This window comes from Rhamphochromis longiceps, linkage group LG9 (assembly GCF_057381845.1).
Source record: "Rhamphochromis longiceps isolate RC_006_pf linkage group LG9, R_longiceps_female_GT1.1, whole genome shotgun sequence".
NCBI lineage: Eukaryota > Metazoa > Chordata > Actinopteri > Cichliformes > Cichlidae > Rhamphochromis > Rhamphochromis longiceps.
In genome coordinates this window covers 30,020,185-30,038,464 of record NC_140565.1, presented here as the reverse complement: position 1 = coordinate 30,038,464, position 18,280 = coordinate 30,020,185, and the positions used below count along the sequence as shown (strand labels likewise).

The window sequence follows — 18,280 nt, the reverse complement described above, 5'->3', positions numbered from 1 at the left end:
GCATGCAGCACTCAGGAGGATGATTAATATGTCCCTGGCACATCTGATGTGATATGACGTGAATGATAAATCCCATCAAAACCAGATGTTTAAAAGTTTTGTGTTTGTTCTTCATGACTAATCTTATGATGCTGCAGTCCAATTCAATTTGGATCTATTTTCCTCTGAAAACATCAATGTGTCCAAACATGCTCAGCTTATCTTTCCTCAGATGATGAGTCAAACACTAAAACATTTAGGTTGATTTTTGATTAGTTTAGATCCTAAAGCTGATTTACATTGCCTGTCCATTTTTAAATACATAAATAAATAAAAAATGTGCAATAAACACATACGAGCTAATAAGAAATGCAATCTATCAATACATGCATTAAATTAGAGCATAACTCAAACAGAGAGAACTGTATTAGGCACAATAGGTAGTCCACTGAAGAGCTACAAGACAAGAAGCTGCAGGATTGATCCTTCTTTAGAAACTCTTAGTTTAAAATGATCTCAATGTGGTAAAAACTGTAAGTGCGAACATGAGGTCACTGAGCTCCTGAATAATTAAGTCAGCTTTCATAAATTAATTTGGTATTAGCAAATATAATTAAATTATTGCTTACTACATGTCATGTAGAACATGTTAATGGTGTAATCTTATCAGCTTCTGATTACTCATCTGAGCTGACCTTTAAAGAGCAATTTGCAAAGGTGGTTAGGGATGGGTATCGAAAACCGGTTCTTGTTGAGAACCGGTTCCCACTGTTTCAATTCCTTGGAATCGTTTGCCACTTTTAAAAACGATTCCCTTATCGATTCCAGTCGCCCCGAATGACGTCATCACGTTGAGTAGCGTCTTTTACCCAGTAGGAAACACGGCGCCTGAGCGGCACAAACGCTCAAAAGTTTGGTTACACTTTATGAGAAAGGATGACAACAGGGCAACGTGCAATACTTGCAAAGTAGAGATTTCATCAAAGGGAGGAAACACTACGAATATGCAAAAGCATTTGCTCAAAAAACACGCGATTGCTTTCAACGAATGTCGTGTTTTTGATCCGCTCCGGACTAGCGAAGCTCAACCCAGCAGCAGCGGTAGCGTTTCCACGTCCTCTCCCGTTAATACTGCAGGTAACTAATCAATTAGCATTGCATATTATGTTAGCGCGATTTACCTTATTACAAAACCTGCTATTACTGTGCGTTGCATTTAGATAACCATGATGAGAGAGACAGAGTCTGGCTGGCTCAGATGCTGGCAGTTCTCGCTGCAGTCTACCGGTAGCGTCTCCTTTCAGGCCAGGATAGACGAATGTCACCCAGCAGTGTCTAAGTTTGTGGTCAAAGGCTTGCACCCATTTGCCACAGCAGATGCCCCCGATTTCACTTTGGTAAGTGAATGTGTTTAATTGTAGGCAGGGACATTACTGGATATTCTTGTGTAATTGCTACAGAATAATTTATGTTAAACTTTGTTATTGCTACAGGAGAATATTTATTTTATTATTTTACATATACGTTTTTTTTCCTGGGGACCCTGTGACACCCCATTGAAGGGCCGTAGGCTGTGGATCTCTTAAGATCTCACTGTTGGGTTTGTAAGGCCATGTTACTCCTAAATTTCTATCTTGTTCAAAGAGAAGATATAAAACAAAGTTCTAAGCTAATCGACCTTAGTGTTCTCCTTTTTTAAAAATAAGAATCGATAAGGAATCGAATCGTTAAACAGAATCGAAAATGGTATCGGAATCGTTAAAATCTTATCAATACCCATCCCTAAAGGTGGTGCTCTCTTTTTACTTTTAAAGAACACGGTAGCATTATTTTTGGCAGGGTGTGATCTAGGTGCAGTGGGTCAAGGGCAGGTGGGACTGATTTGGAGTCACCTTGACTGAAAAGTCACGTAAGTTTGGATTATTATTTGTTATGCAAATGACCATCAAATCCTTTTCACAAAAATATTTCTACATCAGAAATACATTTTTAGCATTCTTCCATTTTTCTCTATTACATCTAGGCCTAAACTGTCATGCAATTTCATGTAAGAAGAAGCACAAATTGAGATTTCTTTGCCCCACGGTAGACTGTCTCCTTCACTTAGAGGGCCTGAGCGTTGGTGCTTATTTACATTCTGCCCACAAAGCTTTTAAGTGCTGGAGGTCATTCTACAATATGCCAGAAAGACAATATCATGAACAAAAAAAGCAGAAGTGTCACCACCTAAACCCAGACCTTCTTCACTGGGAACACACCCACAGCATCCTGTACATGGAAACATAACTGTAGACAAGTGGCAGCCATGGTGAAGTCAGCCAGCTACAATGAACAAGTCTGACCACAAGCCCACAGCAGTCCTGCCCAACCAGCTCTCAGGGCAACCCCTCCACCTCGCGCTCACTCATCAGCTCTACCCAAAGTCTGACTTCAGAGCAATGTCCCTGCTTCCCAGTCTGAGGCAGTTTTCTTCAGCTTCTAATCCACAGAGGAGTAAGGGACTGATTTAAGAACAGTGTTGTCTGATTTCTTTTTATTTCTTTTTATTAAAGGCTTTTATTTTCCTTGTAATATTAAAAAAAACATTTAACTTCAACTTTGCCATGCTCTTAATAAGTTTGTCAATGTATTTATTAGCATGAATCTCAACGTATGCAATGACAACAGATTATCAGATTGAAGGGCTTTTGTTTCTGCCATGGGTTTTTTTGTTTTGTTTTGCTTTATTTAACTTCAAAAATTTATGGTGGAGTCAAAGAGTAAGCTTCTGTTCTCCATTTGTTTTGAATTCAAATGTTTGCATGATAGATGATCCTTTTCAAAAAGGACTGCTGCAAAGCCAGTTTCCCCAAAGTGTTTAAAAACTCCAGACTTTGCCCCCAATAAAACATTCAGGCATCGTCTGACACTGAAAGAAGCTGCTTGTACGTAAGAATGACAATCTGACTTTTGACACTTTCAATTTGATGCCATGATTCATCCCTGAGTAAAAGGGCCAGTGGACTCTGTGTAAGCCAAAATTTATATCCTTGAAAACAACTACAGTTGGTTTAATCCCATTTTGAATTGTCCGTGTGGGTTTTGTGTTTTGTTTTTTTTCTCAAGAGGAGATAAACTGTGTTGGTGGAGGACAAGGTGCAAGAGGTGAGAACCCAGGGGAAATCTGTTTCAGCTGAGTGCAATTTCTAATGCGCTAAAGCACTAGGGTAAAGAAACTGACAACAACATATGTCTTGAAATTGCAAAATTACTCTCTGCTTGCACTCAAGAGGCATTTTTGTCAGGTGCACCCTGCTAGTACCACGTTGAACCCCATCTCGCCTGCAGTACTGCCTTAATTCTTCATGGTATTGAGTCAACAAGGTGCTGAAAACATTCCTCCGGGATTTTGTTGCTGTTGGATGCACATCCATTACATGAATTCCTCATTCCACCACATCCTAAATCTCACACAGCACAACTGCCACCCTCAACAGCCATGCCACATTCAAAGCCACTTAAATCACCTTTCTTCCCCATTCTTAGGTTCCACTAGAACAGAAGCAGGTGGTCTTGATCATGTCTACATGCTCGAATGGACTGAGGTGCTTCCATGTGATTGGCTAATTGGATATTTGCATTAATGAGCAGTTGAACAGGTGTAAGGCAAGGCAAATTTATTTGTATAGCACAATTCAACAACAAGGTGATTCAAAGTGCTTTACAGAGACATTAGAAACAAAAACAAATAAAAAGCATGATTTAAAATTGATTAAAACAAGCAAACAAACAAACTAACTAAACACACACATTTCACACCTGTTCGCGCGATCTGAACCCTTATCGTAAGGGGAGCTACCAGTCCTTCTGTGGACGAGCTACTTTCTATTTTAAATTCCCTGAATTTAAAATACTCTCTAGACCCAGTCTAGACCCAGCTGGGGAGCTACCCAGAGCTCTAACCCACTTAACAAACAAACAAACAAACAAACAAAACAGTATATAAAATCAAAACAGATAAAATCAGAAATAGATAAGATCAGTAGTTAGTGTAAGTTTTGAAATTTAAGCTTAAAAGTGTGGATTTGGTGCTTTATTCAAATGCAGCTGAGAACAGGTGAGTCTTCCACCTGGATTTAAATAAACTGAGTGTTTCAGCTGATCTGAGGCTTTCTGGGAGTTTGTTCCAGATATAAGGAGCATAAAAGCGGAATGCAGCTTCTCCGTGTCTGGTTCTGACTCTGGGAACTGATAAAAGACCGGATCCAGATGACCTGAGGGATCTGGAAGGTTCATACTGGGTCAGGAGGTCACTGATGTATTTTGGTCCTAAACCATTCAGAGCTTTATAGACCAGCATCAGAACTTTAAAGTCTATTCTCTGACGGACAGGCAGCCACTGTAAAGACCTCAGAGCTGGACTGATGTGGTCCACTTGTTTGGTCTTAGTGAGGACTCGAGCAGCAGAGTTCTGAATGAGCTGTAGTTGTCTGACTGATTTTTTAGGTAGACCTGTAAAGATGCTGTTACAGTAATCAAGCCTACTAAAGATGAATGCATGGACTAGTTTTTCCAGGTCCTGTTGAGACATCAGATCTTTTATCCTTGAAATATTCTTGAGGTGATAGTAAGCTGATTTTGTTATTGTCTTAATGTGTTTTTCTAAGTTTAGGTCTGCATCCATCACTACGCCCAAATTTCTCACCTGGTTGGTGGTTTTTAGGTGTGTAGATTGAAGTTCTCTGGTGACCTGTAATCGTTTTTCTTTGGCGCCAAAGTGGTTGGTCAGAGTATGTCACTATATTGTGCCTTTTCTACAAAGGTGGCAAAAGTACAGCAGTGACTCTACATTTAATGTCACCTAATTCTGACCGTGAGCTCTATTGCCACTGTGCACCAGCACTGAGCTTCAAACTGACCACAATCGGATGAGCTGACCTGTTTATCCACTTAGTTTTTTCTTGTAATATTTGATTAACAAAAATTTAATATAGCTCAGTTTGTTTTGCACGACACATTTTATTAAAACACATGAGAGACAGATCCAATATGTTAATAAAATGATGACGTTACATGTAAGCTTTAAATTTGCAGTTTATCAAGTATCACTGCGCAGTCCGTACCTTTAAATATAACCTCACTTCTTCCTCCCCTGTCCTGTCTGTCATCTTACATCTTTCTCCTTCTCTGAATGATGTTAGTTCTCTTTCTTTTCTCTTCCTGTGAAATACAGCAGCTGGACCTTAGTTAGCAACGCACTGTAAAAAGTGCACACAAATAGTTGATGTGTTTGTTAATATTTGTTAAGCTGACAGAAACGCTGCATTTGAAATTACCTGCCACGTTACCTCCTCCTTGCTTCTTCTGCTTCTGTAGTGCTAGCTAGATGCTGAAGTACTGAAATCACAACTTACAAACACTTCACTCAGTTATAAGTTGCAAGCACTTGTTAAACTAGAAATGCTACTGTTAAATCTGAAGTAATGAGCCTGTTTTGAAAATGTAATGAGTAGAAATACAGATATTTGTGTAAAAATGTAGGAAGTAAAAGTGAAAAGTTGTCAAAAAAACGGAAACTACAGTTACTTGAAAATTCTACTTAAGTACAGTAATGAAGTATGTATACTTTGTACTTCCTATCTCTGCGCTAAGCATGGTTGTCTCTGTCCTACACTGAAACATTAAAGATATTTTTAATTTTCTATTAACTATTATCAGAATATTATCAATCTGTAAAGTGAACGGCGAAACACGTGCTGTTTATGTGAGATATAAGGACAGGCATGAAAAAGTGTTTTTTATATCTACTTACTTGGTAAACTGTATTTTATTAAAAGAAGAATCAGCCTCGAACTTTGTTTCCTTTGTCTTTACATAATCTGTGTATATCTCCTTCATGCACAAGGGCGCTTCTGGCTCTCTAAAAGGTTTTTTAAAAAAACATTTTTTTAAACAATACAATCTAACAAAAATATATAAGTGGCTCCACTTTTCAGTTGTATAAAATAGCAAAAAATAACAAAAACAAAATCATTAGTCTTTGCTGGATTTATAAATTACATTTAAAAATGCCTCCAGAGGAGCTGGACGAGTTAACCCTACTCATGCACTCATACATTATTACAGATTCATCTCTGAATGAATTTACTGTCAGCTCCAGTATTGTTACTAGAAAGGTTAATGACTAATGGTTGTTTACTTCTTTGTGGTTTGTAGCCTTGTTAATCTGCTGTTAATGCACTGAATATAGCGTAGTGGGTCTATTTTAATTGGCATGTACATTTAAATGTGTTTTGGGAGTGTTAAAAGTTGTACACAATTTTTTTTTTTCAACGTTTTGTTGTAGGATTATCCTGTACTTTCAAAAGTTCAGTTTTTTGTTATGTTCTGTTTAATAAACTGCTGTGAACATGAGAGAAATGGGTTCATATTCAGCTCCCAGGGTGTTAAACTAATGTACTGTATGGAACAATTTGCAAGCGCTTTGTTACAAACACAATAAAAATATCAATGTATCTATTTATTAACTATAAAAAAAGAACTTCTGGAGTGCTAACAATCTAGGTTGAACCTCCAAATAAAGATAAACTATGAGCAAAGTCTTTGAAGCTTTAATCAAGGTAAGAAATGAGAGAAATATTCATGTGATTTTTTTCTCTTATTTCCCAATGACACATATAATGCCGTTGTTGTTGAATAATGTCCCCATGTACCTACCTGCTGTTCAAACTTTGAGTTTATGAGGGGCAGCCAATCAGAAGAAAGTAGACTTAATTTTTCAGATAGAGAAGGAACAGAGGAGTTGAATCTCTGTATATGAGAAGACCTGGATGCAAGAGGCAGCCTTAAAATACTCAGAGTTTATTTTACCAGTGGAGATAAAGCAGAGCTCTATTTATCTCAAATATAAGGTGCAAAAACAATTAGTCATTGGTGACTGTATTTCTTTATTTACCGCAAAGTTTTATGTGACCCGCTGAAGATGTAGATGATCAGTTTTGTTATAATTTACATGTTACATGTTTAGATCTTATATTTTTCATGTTTATTAACAAATGCCGTCCCTGTTAAATAGTTTTTGCTTTCTTTTCTGGCTTCAAATTAGCTAAACTTCATCAGTAAAGTAGCTCTTTTCCATTAGTTAATATACCACATTGATAAATAGCTTTGTGTGACAGCCATTGTTGGGCATGTCATAATCCCAGAAATGAGACTCGGACAACAGGAAGCAGGTGCACAGGTTTTATTTACAATAAGAGATTCTATGATCGGGGAAACTGGGCAGGCAAGAGTCCAAATTAGCTTTGGGAGAAAAGTAGTTAGAATAAATGAGGAAGGACTGTTTTGAAAATTGTGTTCATTTGTCTTACATGTAGTCCAGAGGAAGACAGAGGTGGAGGTACTTGCAAGGGAGCAAGCGGAAAGTGTAGGTGGCTCCTAAATACACAGCCTCTTGCTGGAAAACACCCCGAGTCCCGGGAACTCACCTATCTGAGGGTGGAGCAGGAATTGAAGCCTTCCCTAGCAAGCTAAGAGAGAAAAGGAAACCCCCACCAGCCTGCTCCCAAACCATTACACAGGTAAGTAACCTCAGGTAACAGAAAGATATGAAGGATATGCCGAACTTGCTATAGTACGTGAATTTGGCCTTGATCTTGGTACAATGGAAAAAACAGAACTGCAGATGGATAGATGCCGATGTTTCCACATAGAATAGAACGGGGGCGTCCTTGGATTCATTTATTTTTCAAAGTCAGAAAAGTCGTTAGTTGAGCTTGATTTTGTCTTTGTTTCCCTGTCTCTTCGTCATAGTGAGGTTTAATCAGCCCCTAGATTATACACTATAGTTATAGAGTATTATTTTGTAGTTATGAAAGTTTTCTGTTTTACAGAATCCACATATTAAAACAACTGTGTGACAGTACAGTAATAAAGTTTTAAAGTCTTTGACTTCTAATGGTATAACCTGATTTTTTTAAGACTTTGTGGGAGCTAAACAAAAGCAACAGCAGCAAAAGCATGAACACTTTGAATTATCAGCCTTTGCCTGGGGACAGCTAAAGATTTTTCCCCATCCTTTTGTGATCTCTGATGCTTCTCAGTAGGAATATAAGCTTTAGCGGACAAGTGTTTGGGTAAAAGGGAGGACGTGAAAAGAAGCAGCGCTTGAAGCAATGTTGGCAAATGAATAGATCCAAGTTGAAATAAAGCCTTTATTGGAAATGTTGCATTGATTTTAGAGAACATTGTGCATGTTGGTTGAGTGCAGAAATACAAGTAGCAGCAGGGCTCTCTCCATTTCTGTCAAGCTGTGGGGTAAACCGGCCAGAGTGGCTTTCAGCTTGAATGCCATGGAAGTGCATTTGAGAAATGTTCCATAGGCTTACATAGTAACATTACAAAGCAAATATATAGTGTTCATTTCATATTGTTGTGATAAAATAATAGTTAAGTGATAAAAATAGTTATCAGAGTGCGTGACTAAGGCACTGGAGGTTATGTTGACTAATAAGAAATGCGTTTAAAATGGCTTTATAGGTTTATAGAAGCTGACAATGTCATTTCATCCTGACGTTAAAGCAACATTATCCATGAGGTTTGCTTGCATTGCCTATTGTCCTCTTTCTCCTATTTCCGCCTACACTTTTAGCTTGTATGTGTTGAAGGTCTTACTTCTCTTACTGCGCTTACTTTTTAACCATATGGGGAAACACTCACAATCTGTCTGTGGTGGCAAGTCTGGGAGTGATTCATGCAATTCGAGGCAGTGCAAGTGTAAATTATTCTCCATGTGTCTCAGTCTGTTTACACCTGTCATTCATATTCCGATGTGTTTACATGGTGCCAATTCATTAGTTTATTCAACTTAAAATACTTTGTATTGTAAGGTAAAGACCCTGCAGCCTTACAGAGAAAGAGTCCTGTGGTCGAGCATTCAGTGATGGTGTCAAGGTTAAAAAAACAACAAAAAAAACCCTGAGGCAGAACCAGAATCAGGGCTGCTAGCCATCTGCCACGACTGGTTGGAGGAGAATAGAAAGGCAACAAAATAGCAAATAACAATAAACACTCAGCAGGTGGGTGGTTTCATTAACCTCAGGAACATGCTGCTCTGTAGCAACAGATATGCAGAGATACAAAAAGAAACAGGACAGAAACAAGGCTGGACAGTTAAGAAGAAGGAAAACAAAGTTAATAGCAGGCATGAGTAGCATACAAATATATGGAGTCCAGCTCAGTGCAGTGTGGTTGGTCCCTGAGCAGTCTGAGTCTATAGCAGCTTAAAATTAGATTCATAAATGTTCAGACAATATAGTTTTTGTTAGTTTTTTTTGTAAATTTCCCATGTACATCACTACAATAGATTGTTTCCACTCAAGCAATCAGCATGTGATTGAAGTGCAGACTTTCAGTTTGAATTCAGTTGGATTCATGTTTAGCTCAAATGTACTTAGATAAACTAAAACCACTTAAAATTTAAAGGCAGTTTTTAATCTCTTTTTCAGAAGTCTGAAACATATAGACATCACTAAATGCTCAGTTGAGATGTTCTGCTACACCTTGACTGCAGCCAACCTCAGTTTCTGGTTGTTTGTAGCTCTGTCTACATTCAGTTTTGTATTTACTAACTCAAAGGTATCCTCTGCTGAGTTAAGGTCAGACTGTGATATAATGTTTTAGCCTTGAAAAACTATCGGGCTGCTTTCCCACTTTGCTGCATTATGAAACGTTGCCTGATAAGTTTTGCAGCATCGGACTGAATGTCAGCAGACAGTGTAGCCCCGTACACTTCACAGTTCATCCCGTTCTGTCAGTATGTTACATCACCAGTAACCAATCAGCTATTCCATCTCACAGTCACATATGTCGATACCCCAATACTGTTTTTTGAGACTGATATCAAATTTTACACCTTGTTGTAAAACCCTCTCTATTTCCATTCATGAATGAATCTCTTGAGTGTAGGCAATGGCAGTGATGCTCCTACCTATTGTCCAGATCTTGGTTGAAAATATTTTGTGATCATGAACTTTTATTGCTTTCTCTGGTCTTTCGGGCCTTTTGGTGTACATTCCCTCTTTTTAAGAATAGAATGAACCTACATTTTTTCCAAAAAAGGTCTGGAGTTCTTACTCTAAAGATGATGATAGGCTCCAGCGCACCCCACAACCCTGAAAAGGATAAGCAGAAGCGAATGGATGGATGCATGGATGGTCTGGAACTCTTACTGTATTGATGGAGTCTCTCGACCAAGTTCAACACTTGACGTCAACTCCAGATATTTTATTTGTCTCGTCTGTCTTGAAATAGCAAGGGATTAGACCTCACCTGTTCATCTTCATAAAAACAGTTGTTATCCCTAAACACTAAGCACTAAAGTTGTAAGTCTGCACTTTAATCACATCTTGATTGTTTGATTTAAAAATCCGCTGTGGTGGTGTAAAGAAGCACAATTACAAAAACTGAATCAATATTTTATAGACCTAGATTTACTGTAACTGTTCATATAGTGCTCTGCAGCTGACAGTGGTCTCTGGTTGCCTAGGTACACTGTCCTCTACCTGTACTGAATGTATCATTTATAGTTCCTTTAATTCATCTCAAAGAGCCAAGATTACTTTTACTGTGTATCGCTAGCAGTTATTTGCCCCGCAATGCCTGAAAGTCACCAAATTTCCCTGACACTGGTCTCTGATTGGTACATGTGTAGCCTGGCTAAATTAACCAGCCCAGAACACAGATTATCTTTTCGGTTCTTTTAATCTGAATGATAAAGTAAGCGCTCAGAAGAAAATAAAAAGGTTGTAAAAATAAGAAAATAAAATTGTTACAAACAAGTCTTATCCAGCTGTGTGCACTGGTAAACCTTTGCTACTGCAGGTTATTTTCCCAACTTTATCAGCATCTGGAACTCAAAGACGTCTAGCGTCAATTTGTGACTGATATAAACCCATCCAGAAACAATACAACTTAGCAGTGCAAAAATAACTTTAGTGGCATCTCCTGCTAAAATACAAAACCGAAATTAAACAGTTAACAACAGTACATTTTCCCTCTTACACACGGAGATACTATAATACAGGTGTGAACTCAAATACATACAGTGCATTAATCCAGATCCCTCAGAGATGAACAGCGAAGTCGGTCACAACAAATCCTGGTGCCTTAACTGTTCCACACGTCATCCTTAAAACAGACCACGCAGCGAAAACACGGCATTGCGCACCCACATTACACCAATGCAAGCTAGCACTTCCATGAATGTCTCTGTGGATCCCCATCATGCCTTGCACTCTCAGGGGTACCCCAAAAGAAACAGTGCCATCCGGTGGCATGTTCCATAATACTGACCTTTCACCTGGCTACACATAGATGTTGGTCTCTTCCTGTGAGTACACCCTGATCCAGCCCTAACTACAGGCGGGATACGTCTCTTTTTGAAAAAGCCTGACCGTAAAATTACCTGTGTTTTGAACCCCAACCGGGTCCACAGGACATGGGGCCTAATAGTGGAAAGCTCTGTCTCACATTGCTCTCTTGAAAACACAAATAAGTCTGCAGTCTGAGAGTGGAGCGCTCGATTGTCATAATGTGGAGCTAGGAGATCCTAAAGATATGAAGGCACTTGGTCTTGAGGCTTTGTTTTGTGCATTTATCTGGGAACTGAGGAGGAAAATTCCTCTCTTTTGAGTCCATGTTACTTATCTTGCTGCAGCATTTTGGATCAGTTGAAAGCTTTTCTTCAAAATAAAGAATCACAATAATTCATCCTGCAACTAACAGACAAGTGGACTATTTTTATCATATGATTTATCACATTTCACAGGCAAGAAACACCTGAAAGTGGGACTTTGTAAGGCCAAAAAAATCCAAATTCAAAAACATCAAAGATACAAAAGAAACAACGGCGTGTCGTAAGAGAGAGAGGTGTTTTTGATTCCTTGTGCATGAATACTGCAAACTCGTAATATGTCTGGCTCTTCACAAATTAAAAACAATTTTGCATGTTCAGTACATATCGATCTGTGTCAGATGAGTGTGTTCTAGTCTTAGAATAGGCTCATCTTCATATGATACAGTGTCTATTTTGAGTCATATTAGACTATTAGAATAATGCCTAGTGAATCATCACGCGTAGTGATTTAATAAGGGAAAAATAAAATGTACAAAAAAAGCAGACATGTCCTGGACTAATTTAATCCTTCTGCCTTACTGTTATGTCTCAAAATTATGCAAAACAATAAACAAGCCTCTTCTATCTACGCCTGTGGATCAGAAGGCCTACGAGGTGTGGGAGGAGGGTGTGAGTCCAGTCGTGACCAAGGACCCAGGTTTGTAAAATGAGTGTAAGATAACTATATTGCATTTTTAGCAGTAAAATTGTACAGCCTTGAGTGTGTAATTTGTGTATTGTTACATCATACTGGGATTGAAAGTTTCCAAAATTAGCCGCTGTGTGGAAGCTTTTAAAACAGCGGTGGACAAATGGGCAAAACATTTCAGAAGAAAGTCAAAGGCTGCTCCTCCCACTGTCTCCAAAGAACTCTTTGCTTACTAATAATTTGCTGAGATGGGGTTGTTGTCCGATAATGTGGCTCACCTGCGCCTTTCAGGCTGTAAAAGCTGGATTTCACCTGGTATCGACTCTCTTCGGTGTTCATGTTTTGTTGATTCATTTTCAGCAAATTATCTTTTATTGAAGGTAACCTCTTCTTGTCAAATACAAGAGAATAGCTCGCCTCTAAAAAATGTTTTACCCTTTATAGTGGCAGTATTCAAGTACTTTCCTCTGGTATAAATCTAAAGTACTTATACTTTACTAGAGTGGTTTATTTTCACAAGACTTTACGCTCACTTTTACAGACAAATATTGTACCTTTCACCACTCCATTTGTCAGACACATTGGTTATTATTTTTACTTACAGACATATAGCAGTAGTATTCAGCAGCTATAGCTGAAATGTTGAACAAACAATAGTAACTGGCTGTAAAAAACAAAACTGGATGCTTTACTTGTGCTAAAAACCTTAAAGTGACCACATGGTGTTATTTGTAGCAGGAACTGCACATATTGTGCCATTGTGATCTTTTTAGATCAGACAAAAGGCAAAAGCAATTTAAATAGCTTGTTGTATGTATTTATCATTTATTGGGGCTGAGAAAATATACTTTAATGGCAAAAAACTATTTTGTGATGGGTTAGAACCAATAATTATAATCATTAATTCGATTAACCAGCTGTTTGGTTGGGTTGGACGCTCCATGCTGTGTCACAGAGAGCCCAAATTACCACCATTACATTTGCTGTTAAACCAAAAGTCACAATGAGACTGGAACTTTCAAACAGACAAAACACACTCATTACAACCAAGAGCATTTCTGAATGTCCAACACCTTGAATCCAATGGACTGCAACAGCAGAACCTGGTCTTACCCTGCTCGTTCGTTATGCCTTATAAAAGTCTGCATTTAAAGGCAAGTGTTGTAGGAAGAGGAAGCATTCATCAGTCTTTCACACGTGATAGCTGATTGTTCTGTACAGGCCTCTCTGAGGCATATATGTATTGAAAGGGCAGAAAGGAGCAATACCAACCAACAAAATAATTTCTATTGGTTTGTTTAGCTTCCTCGGATGGACATCACAATCACATGTGGTCCTGACTGAATTATCTAAGTGATGCTTGCTAAAAAACTTCATTATTACTTTACTATTTTCAGCAATCCTGCGTATGACAATATTTTGCAAAAGTTAAAGCTCAAAATGACCGCTACAATAATTCGAGTACCATTGAATTGACATTTTTATTGTATTATTTCATTACACTATTTAAAGCAATTACCGCTTTGTACCGATAATTAGCTCATAATTACCAGATATGAAAAAGCATAATTGCAGAAATGTAAGAGCTATTCTGCCTCCCACAAACCAATTAATGCACGAATCCCAGGAAGTGACTGTCTTTTTTTTTTTGTCCTTAAATATTACCCAACTGCATCACCAGTGATATTCATGACTCGGTGTCATCTCATGAGACAGCAGCTTGTACTACAGCATCTTGATGAAGGCTGGATATTGATTAGACATATCAAAGCAGTCACAGGCAACAGCTTTTCAGCCTGTTTATTACGAGGACTGACGTAGATCAATATAACAGGACATTTTGTAAGCAAGTTTAGAAAGTTTGTTATTTACCAAGTAGGTTCTCAAGTGCATGTAGAGCTAGGGGTGATCTATAATTTCCTGCTTAATACCACAAAGATATAATAAATACTGAAATGTGTTCTTGGAAAAAGAGAGGGAGAAGAAAATGAGTTAAAAAAAAGAGGACATGCCACTTGAATGAAAGTCTGTACATTTAACTCTAAAGTCTTTGTTTATCTCCTAACATTTGTCCACCGGAAGTGGGTTCATGAACTATATCAACAGTGATCAAGGCTGATAAAGTATAGTTACGTAAAAATAGTTTCATATAACTCTATGCAGAAACTCAGGTGTGTTAATACAGTGCCACAATATTCACAAGAATGGATGTCTTAGCAAATATATCCCAAGATCACAGTGTGCAATGCTCAAAGAAAGGGCAAGAGGAGCTACATGTCTTCGCTACTGTTAAATGTTAGCATCCATAACAGTACAGTTAGAAAAAGTCTGGACATTTCATGATTGCAGAGTCCTGTGAAAACGTTCTTTTTCTCAAGCCTCTGTGTTCTGTGTATTATTTAGATTAAATATATATTTTATTTTTACATGTGTAAAATGAAAGCTTGCCAAATTGCAAAGGACCTGAACTGAATATTTTTGCCCAAATGTGCTATGCAATGAAACATCTGAGGGACTGAAGCTGCTGCATTTTCCTAACGTCCAATTTTTCTGAGTGAACATCCTCTGAACGAACAGCTGTCTAAATAAACTGAGAAAATCTGAAACTACAATATTTGTTCCCCATGATTGTGTGAACAGGGAGATAAATAAAAGGCTTTTGTGGTATTTTAACAGATGAAGAAAACCTTATTGATGTATCTATTAGTAATTGTTAAGGGAACAGAAAACTTGTGCAAAACAGTAGTAGTTAAGTACAGTTGCAGCTAGAATAATGTTGAATGCTGCTTAATTTCGTTTGATAAATTGGGAAATTTTACTTTTTATATTCAAACTTAAAAGCATGGATTTAATTACCATTCATTTCCTGCAAAATTCAACATAAGGGCTCTTAAGAAAGCTCTACGTATCACAATTTGTTCTTTGTGAGATTATATGCTGTTGACTTTAACATAAATAATATTACAAAAGACTGAAATTCAATCGTAAAAATGTACTTTTCCCTGAACAATACTCTGTCCAGGTGGTGTACTGAAGGGATTTTTTTTCTTAGCACATTAAGTTCAGTTGTTTATGGAGTTGTTGCAAAACTTATTTAGCTTTGAATGAGCAGACCTTGAGAGATGACAAATGTGCTAACAGTATCGACTTTATGAGAAAAAAAGAAACTTTGTTTTCCCATGTAGAGGCGAATATTTCAGAATGTATGGAAAGGAATGAAATATATATTTAGCTTATTACTCATACATGCACTGAGATGCACACTGTTTGCTCCAGCAAAGTAATTACTGCAAAGTGGTTCATTATTATGATACCTTATTCAGAATGATAGTGACTAACTTGCACAGCGAAGCATTTAGAAAATAAATGTGACTCTTGTTAGACACAGGTGACAACAAACAAATTTCTTACACACACATCCGGTCAGTCACACATCAGGAAGATGGCCACAAGCAACCACATGCTCAGTAACTACCTCAGGCAGCAGAAACTCAAGAAGGTATGTCCATCGAGGCTGGGGTCTATCTCACCAGACAACACCCTCGGTGCAGGCTGTGTAAAGATACCCCTGAGACAATCCAGCACATAACAGCAGGGTGAAAGATGGAAGCAGGCAGGGCATACATGGTGGTCGAGAATGACCGAGCTAAGATCCTTTGGGACTTCCAGATACAGACAGACAAACTGGTGATGGCTAACAAACCAGGCATAGTAGAGAAGATGGCCGTGGGATAGATGTAGCTATACTGTATGAAGCAACATCAGGAAGAAAGAACATAAGAAGCTGGAGAAGGGCTCAGAGAAGAGCTTGAAAAGAATATGTCGAGGGTGAAGGTTACAGTGAACACTCGGTGCGGTGAAGCCCAAGCTAGGGGAGTGACTTCAGCAGATCCCAGGAACAATATCTGAGATTGCTGTCCAGAAGAGTGCAGTCCTAGGAACAGTAAAGATACTGCACAGCTTGAAGGATAAACTGCTCGCTGGGGTGAGAGGGGATAAAGGTACAAGGGCGTAGATTTGATTTTGGCATTGGTGGGGACGGATCATTCAACCACTGAACCCTGCCCTGTTTCTTTTTTTTTTCTTTTTGTCTTTGCTTCTTGATAAAAAGAGGAGAAATATACTTGCCTACATATGCTATTCTACATGCTTTTAAACCATTTAAAATTACATTTCATAGTTTTATGTGTGAATTATATAATGTTAAATTGCTATTAAATAAATGACTGACTAAGTATTTTAGACTTTAGTTTACTTCAGCCATAATCCATATAAATCAGGTATCATACAAAAATAAAAATAGTTTCAAATACAGTCATGACAATAAAAGAATATGACTTTAAAGACTTAACAACATTACTTCAGTTGTATCGTCTTGATGCATGCTCAATCATCCAGGTAATTAATTTTCCAAAAGTTGATTCTGTTCATCTGGACGTAGCGTTTTGTGGGAGAAACGTTTCGTCACTCATCCAAGTGACTTCTTCAGTCTCAGCTGACTGCAGGTTTCCCCGATCTTATAAACAGTACATTTGCATAGTGACTTAACTTCAGTTATAGTACACCAACATCTCTTACACATTAGCACTAAGGGAACACTGAATGACCTGGTGGTTTTTGTCCCTAAAACTACTCATCTAAGATTACCACAAAGTAAAAGATCTCCCAGCAAAATTATGCAACAGTTTAGACACACTGTTGCCCCTATCAAAGCAGAGAGCTGGGATTTTTTATTCTAAACATGAACTACTGTTACAGCAACAGACATGGACTACTGGTGTCCCACACAACAACTCAATGTCCACTATGTGAAGGAGCCAAACACATGCCTTATCGATATCGAAAGCGAGTTTTGAGACAAGAGATTTGTGACATTTAGTGTGTTTGGTGTGTAGTTAGGTGTTGTGTTGTCTTGAGTAGTGTGGTCGTTTGTGTCAAAACAATAAGGGCACTACTGAATGTCACAGTTACTTCTTCCTTCCACTTAGCGTACAGTCTCAGGGTGCTGGACTTGGGGTGAAACTGTCCAAGAATGGTAAGGAGCTTTCTTGTCTGGATGTCACTGGCTTCTGTCTCCTCCTTTGGCCAGCTTAGGCCCTCTAAGGCTCTGGATGTTGTGGGGCTGTACTAGTTAATGCACCCCTGCAAACACATGGAAATGTGTGTTGTGTGTGTGTGTTTGTTAATTAAAGTACATTGAGTTAAGATAGTGGAGGACCAGAGAATGTGTTCCATCTCCAAGGTATGTCCCACGGTACTGTGGAGAGTTCATCTATCTGTCAAACCTTGGAGGAACAGCTCTTTGGCCTGGCAGAGGAACTCTGAACTATAGATTTTATCTTCTCAAAGATATTTAAGGCTGTGTGGGAGTTTGGCAAACCAGTCTACATTTGTTTTTTGTAGCTGGAGAAGACATGATCAGGAGTTCAGGATCCAGGAGTATGGAGCCACTCTAGCCAGTTCTTGTGAGCTATTCAGTGACCGTATAACCACATGTGCAGTTTGGTTCATGCGGCCAGCAATAAGTAAGACTCAGCCTTTTTTTTTTTTTCAAACATTTTTATTTTATTTATTTTTTTAAACTTTAGGTTTGCTCTTTAGTTGTGTGTTGTTGATGCTGGATGTCGGTTCTCGTTGGCTCTTGGACTTTGTGTTTTTGGTCTGTGAATGTCAGGATCTGACGGCGCGCTGACCAGTCGACCTGCCAGTGTGTATATTTGTGTGCGTGTGTATGTGTGTCTCTCCTGTCGCCCTGTCTTCCCCTCCGGCTCCGCTGTCATGTGTTAGGAGGTAACCTAGCAACAGGCTACCTCCGACCCGGAAGTGCTGTCGCCCGGAGCTTGTCGCCCACCTGCAATCAATCCACCAGCTGCTGCCAATCAACTACCATCTTCAGCAGGGCTACTTAATGGTGTGGCTGAGCGACAAACAGTGCTGGAGTGTTGCACTAAGCCTGGTAGTGTTTTCGAGCTGCTAGCGTTATTGACGTACTGTCTGAT

General features: G+C 38.6%; 1 protein-coding gene across 6 annotated transcripts in view; it reads left to right on the top strand.

The window, feature by feature from the left end:
- The first annotated feature begins 807 nt into the window (after positions 1-807).
- The window catches only part of mc4r (melanocortin 4 receptor), a 46,799-nt gene continuing 29,326 nt past the window's right edge, over positions 808-18,280 (top strand). For 3 of the 6 annotated variants that reach the window (XR_014913383.1, XM_085419193.1, XM_085419192.1), the window contains exons 1-3: positions 808-1,116; positions 1,200-1,376; positions 7,340-7,538. The gene's annotated coding sequence lies outside the window, so the exon portion shown is untranslated. Of the gene's footprint in view, positions 1,117-1,199; positions 1,377-1,818; positions 1,889-2,002; positions 6,311-7,339; positions 7,539-12,208; positions 18,238-18,280 lie in introns of those variants that run through there. The other 3 variants (XR_014913384.1, XM_085419191.1, XM_085419189.1) reach the window with 3 other exon arrangements.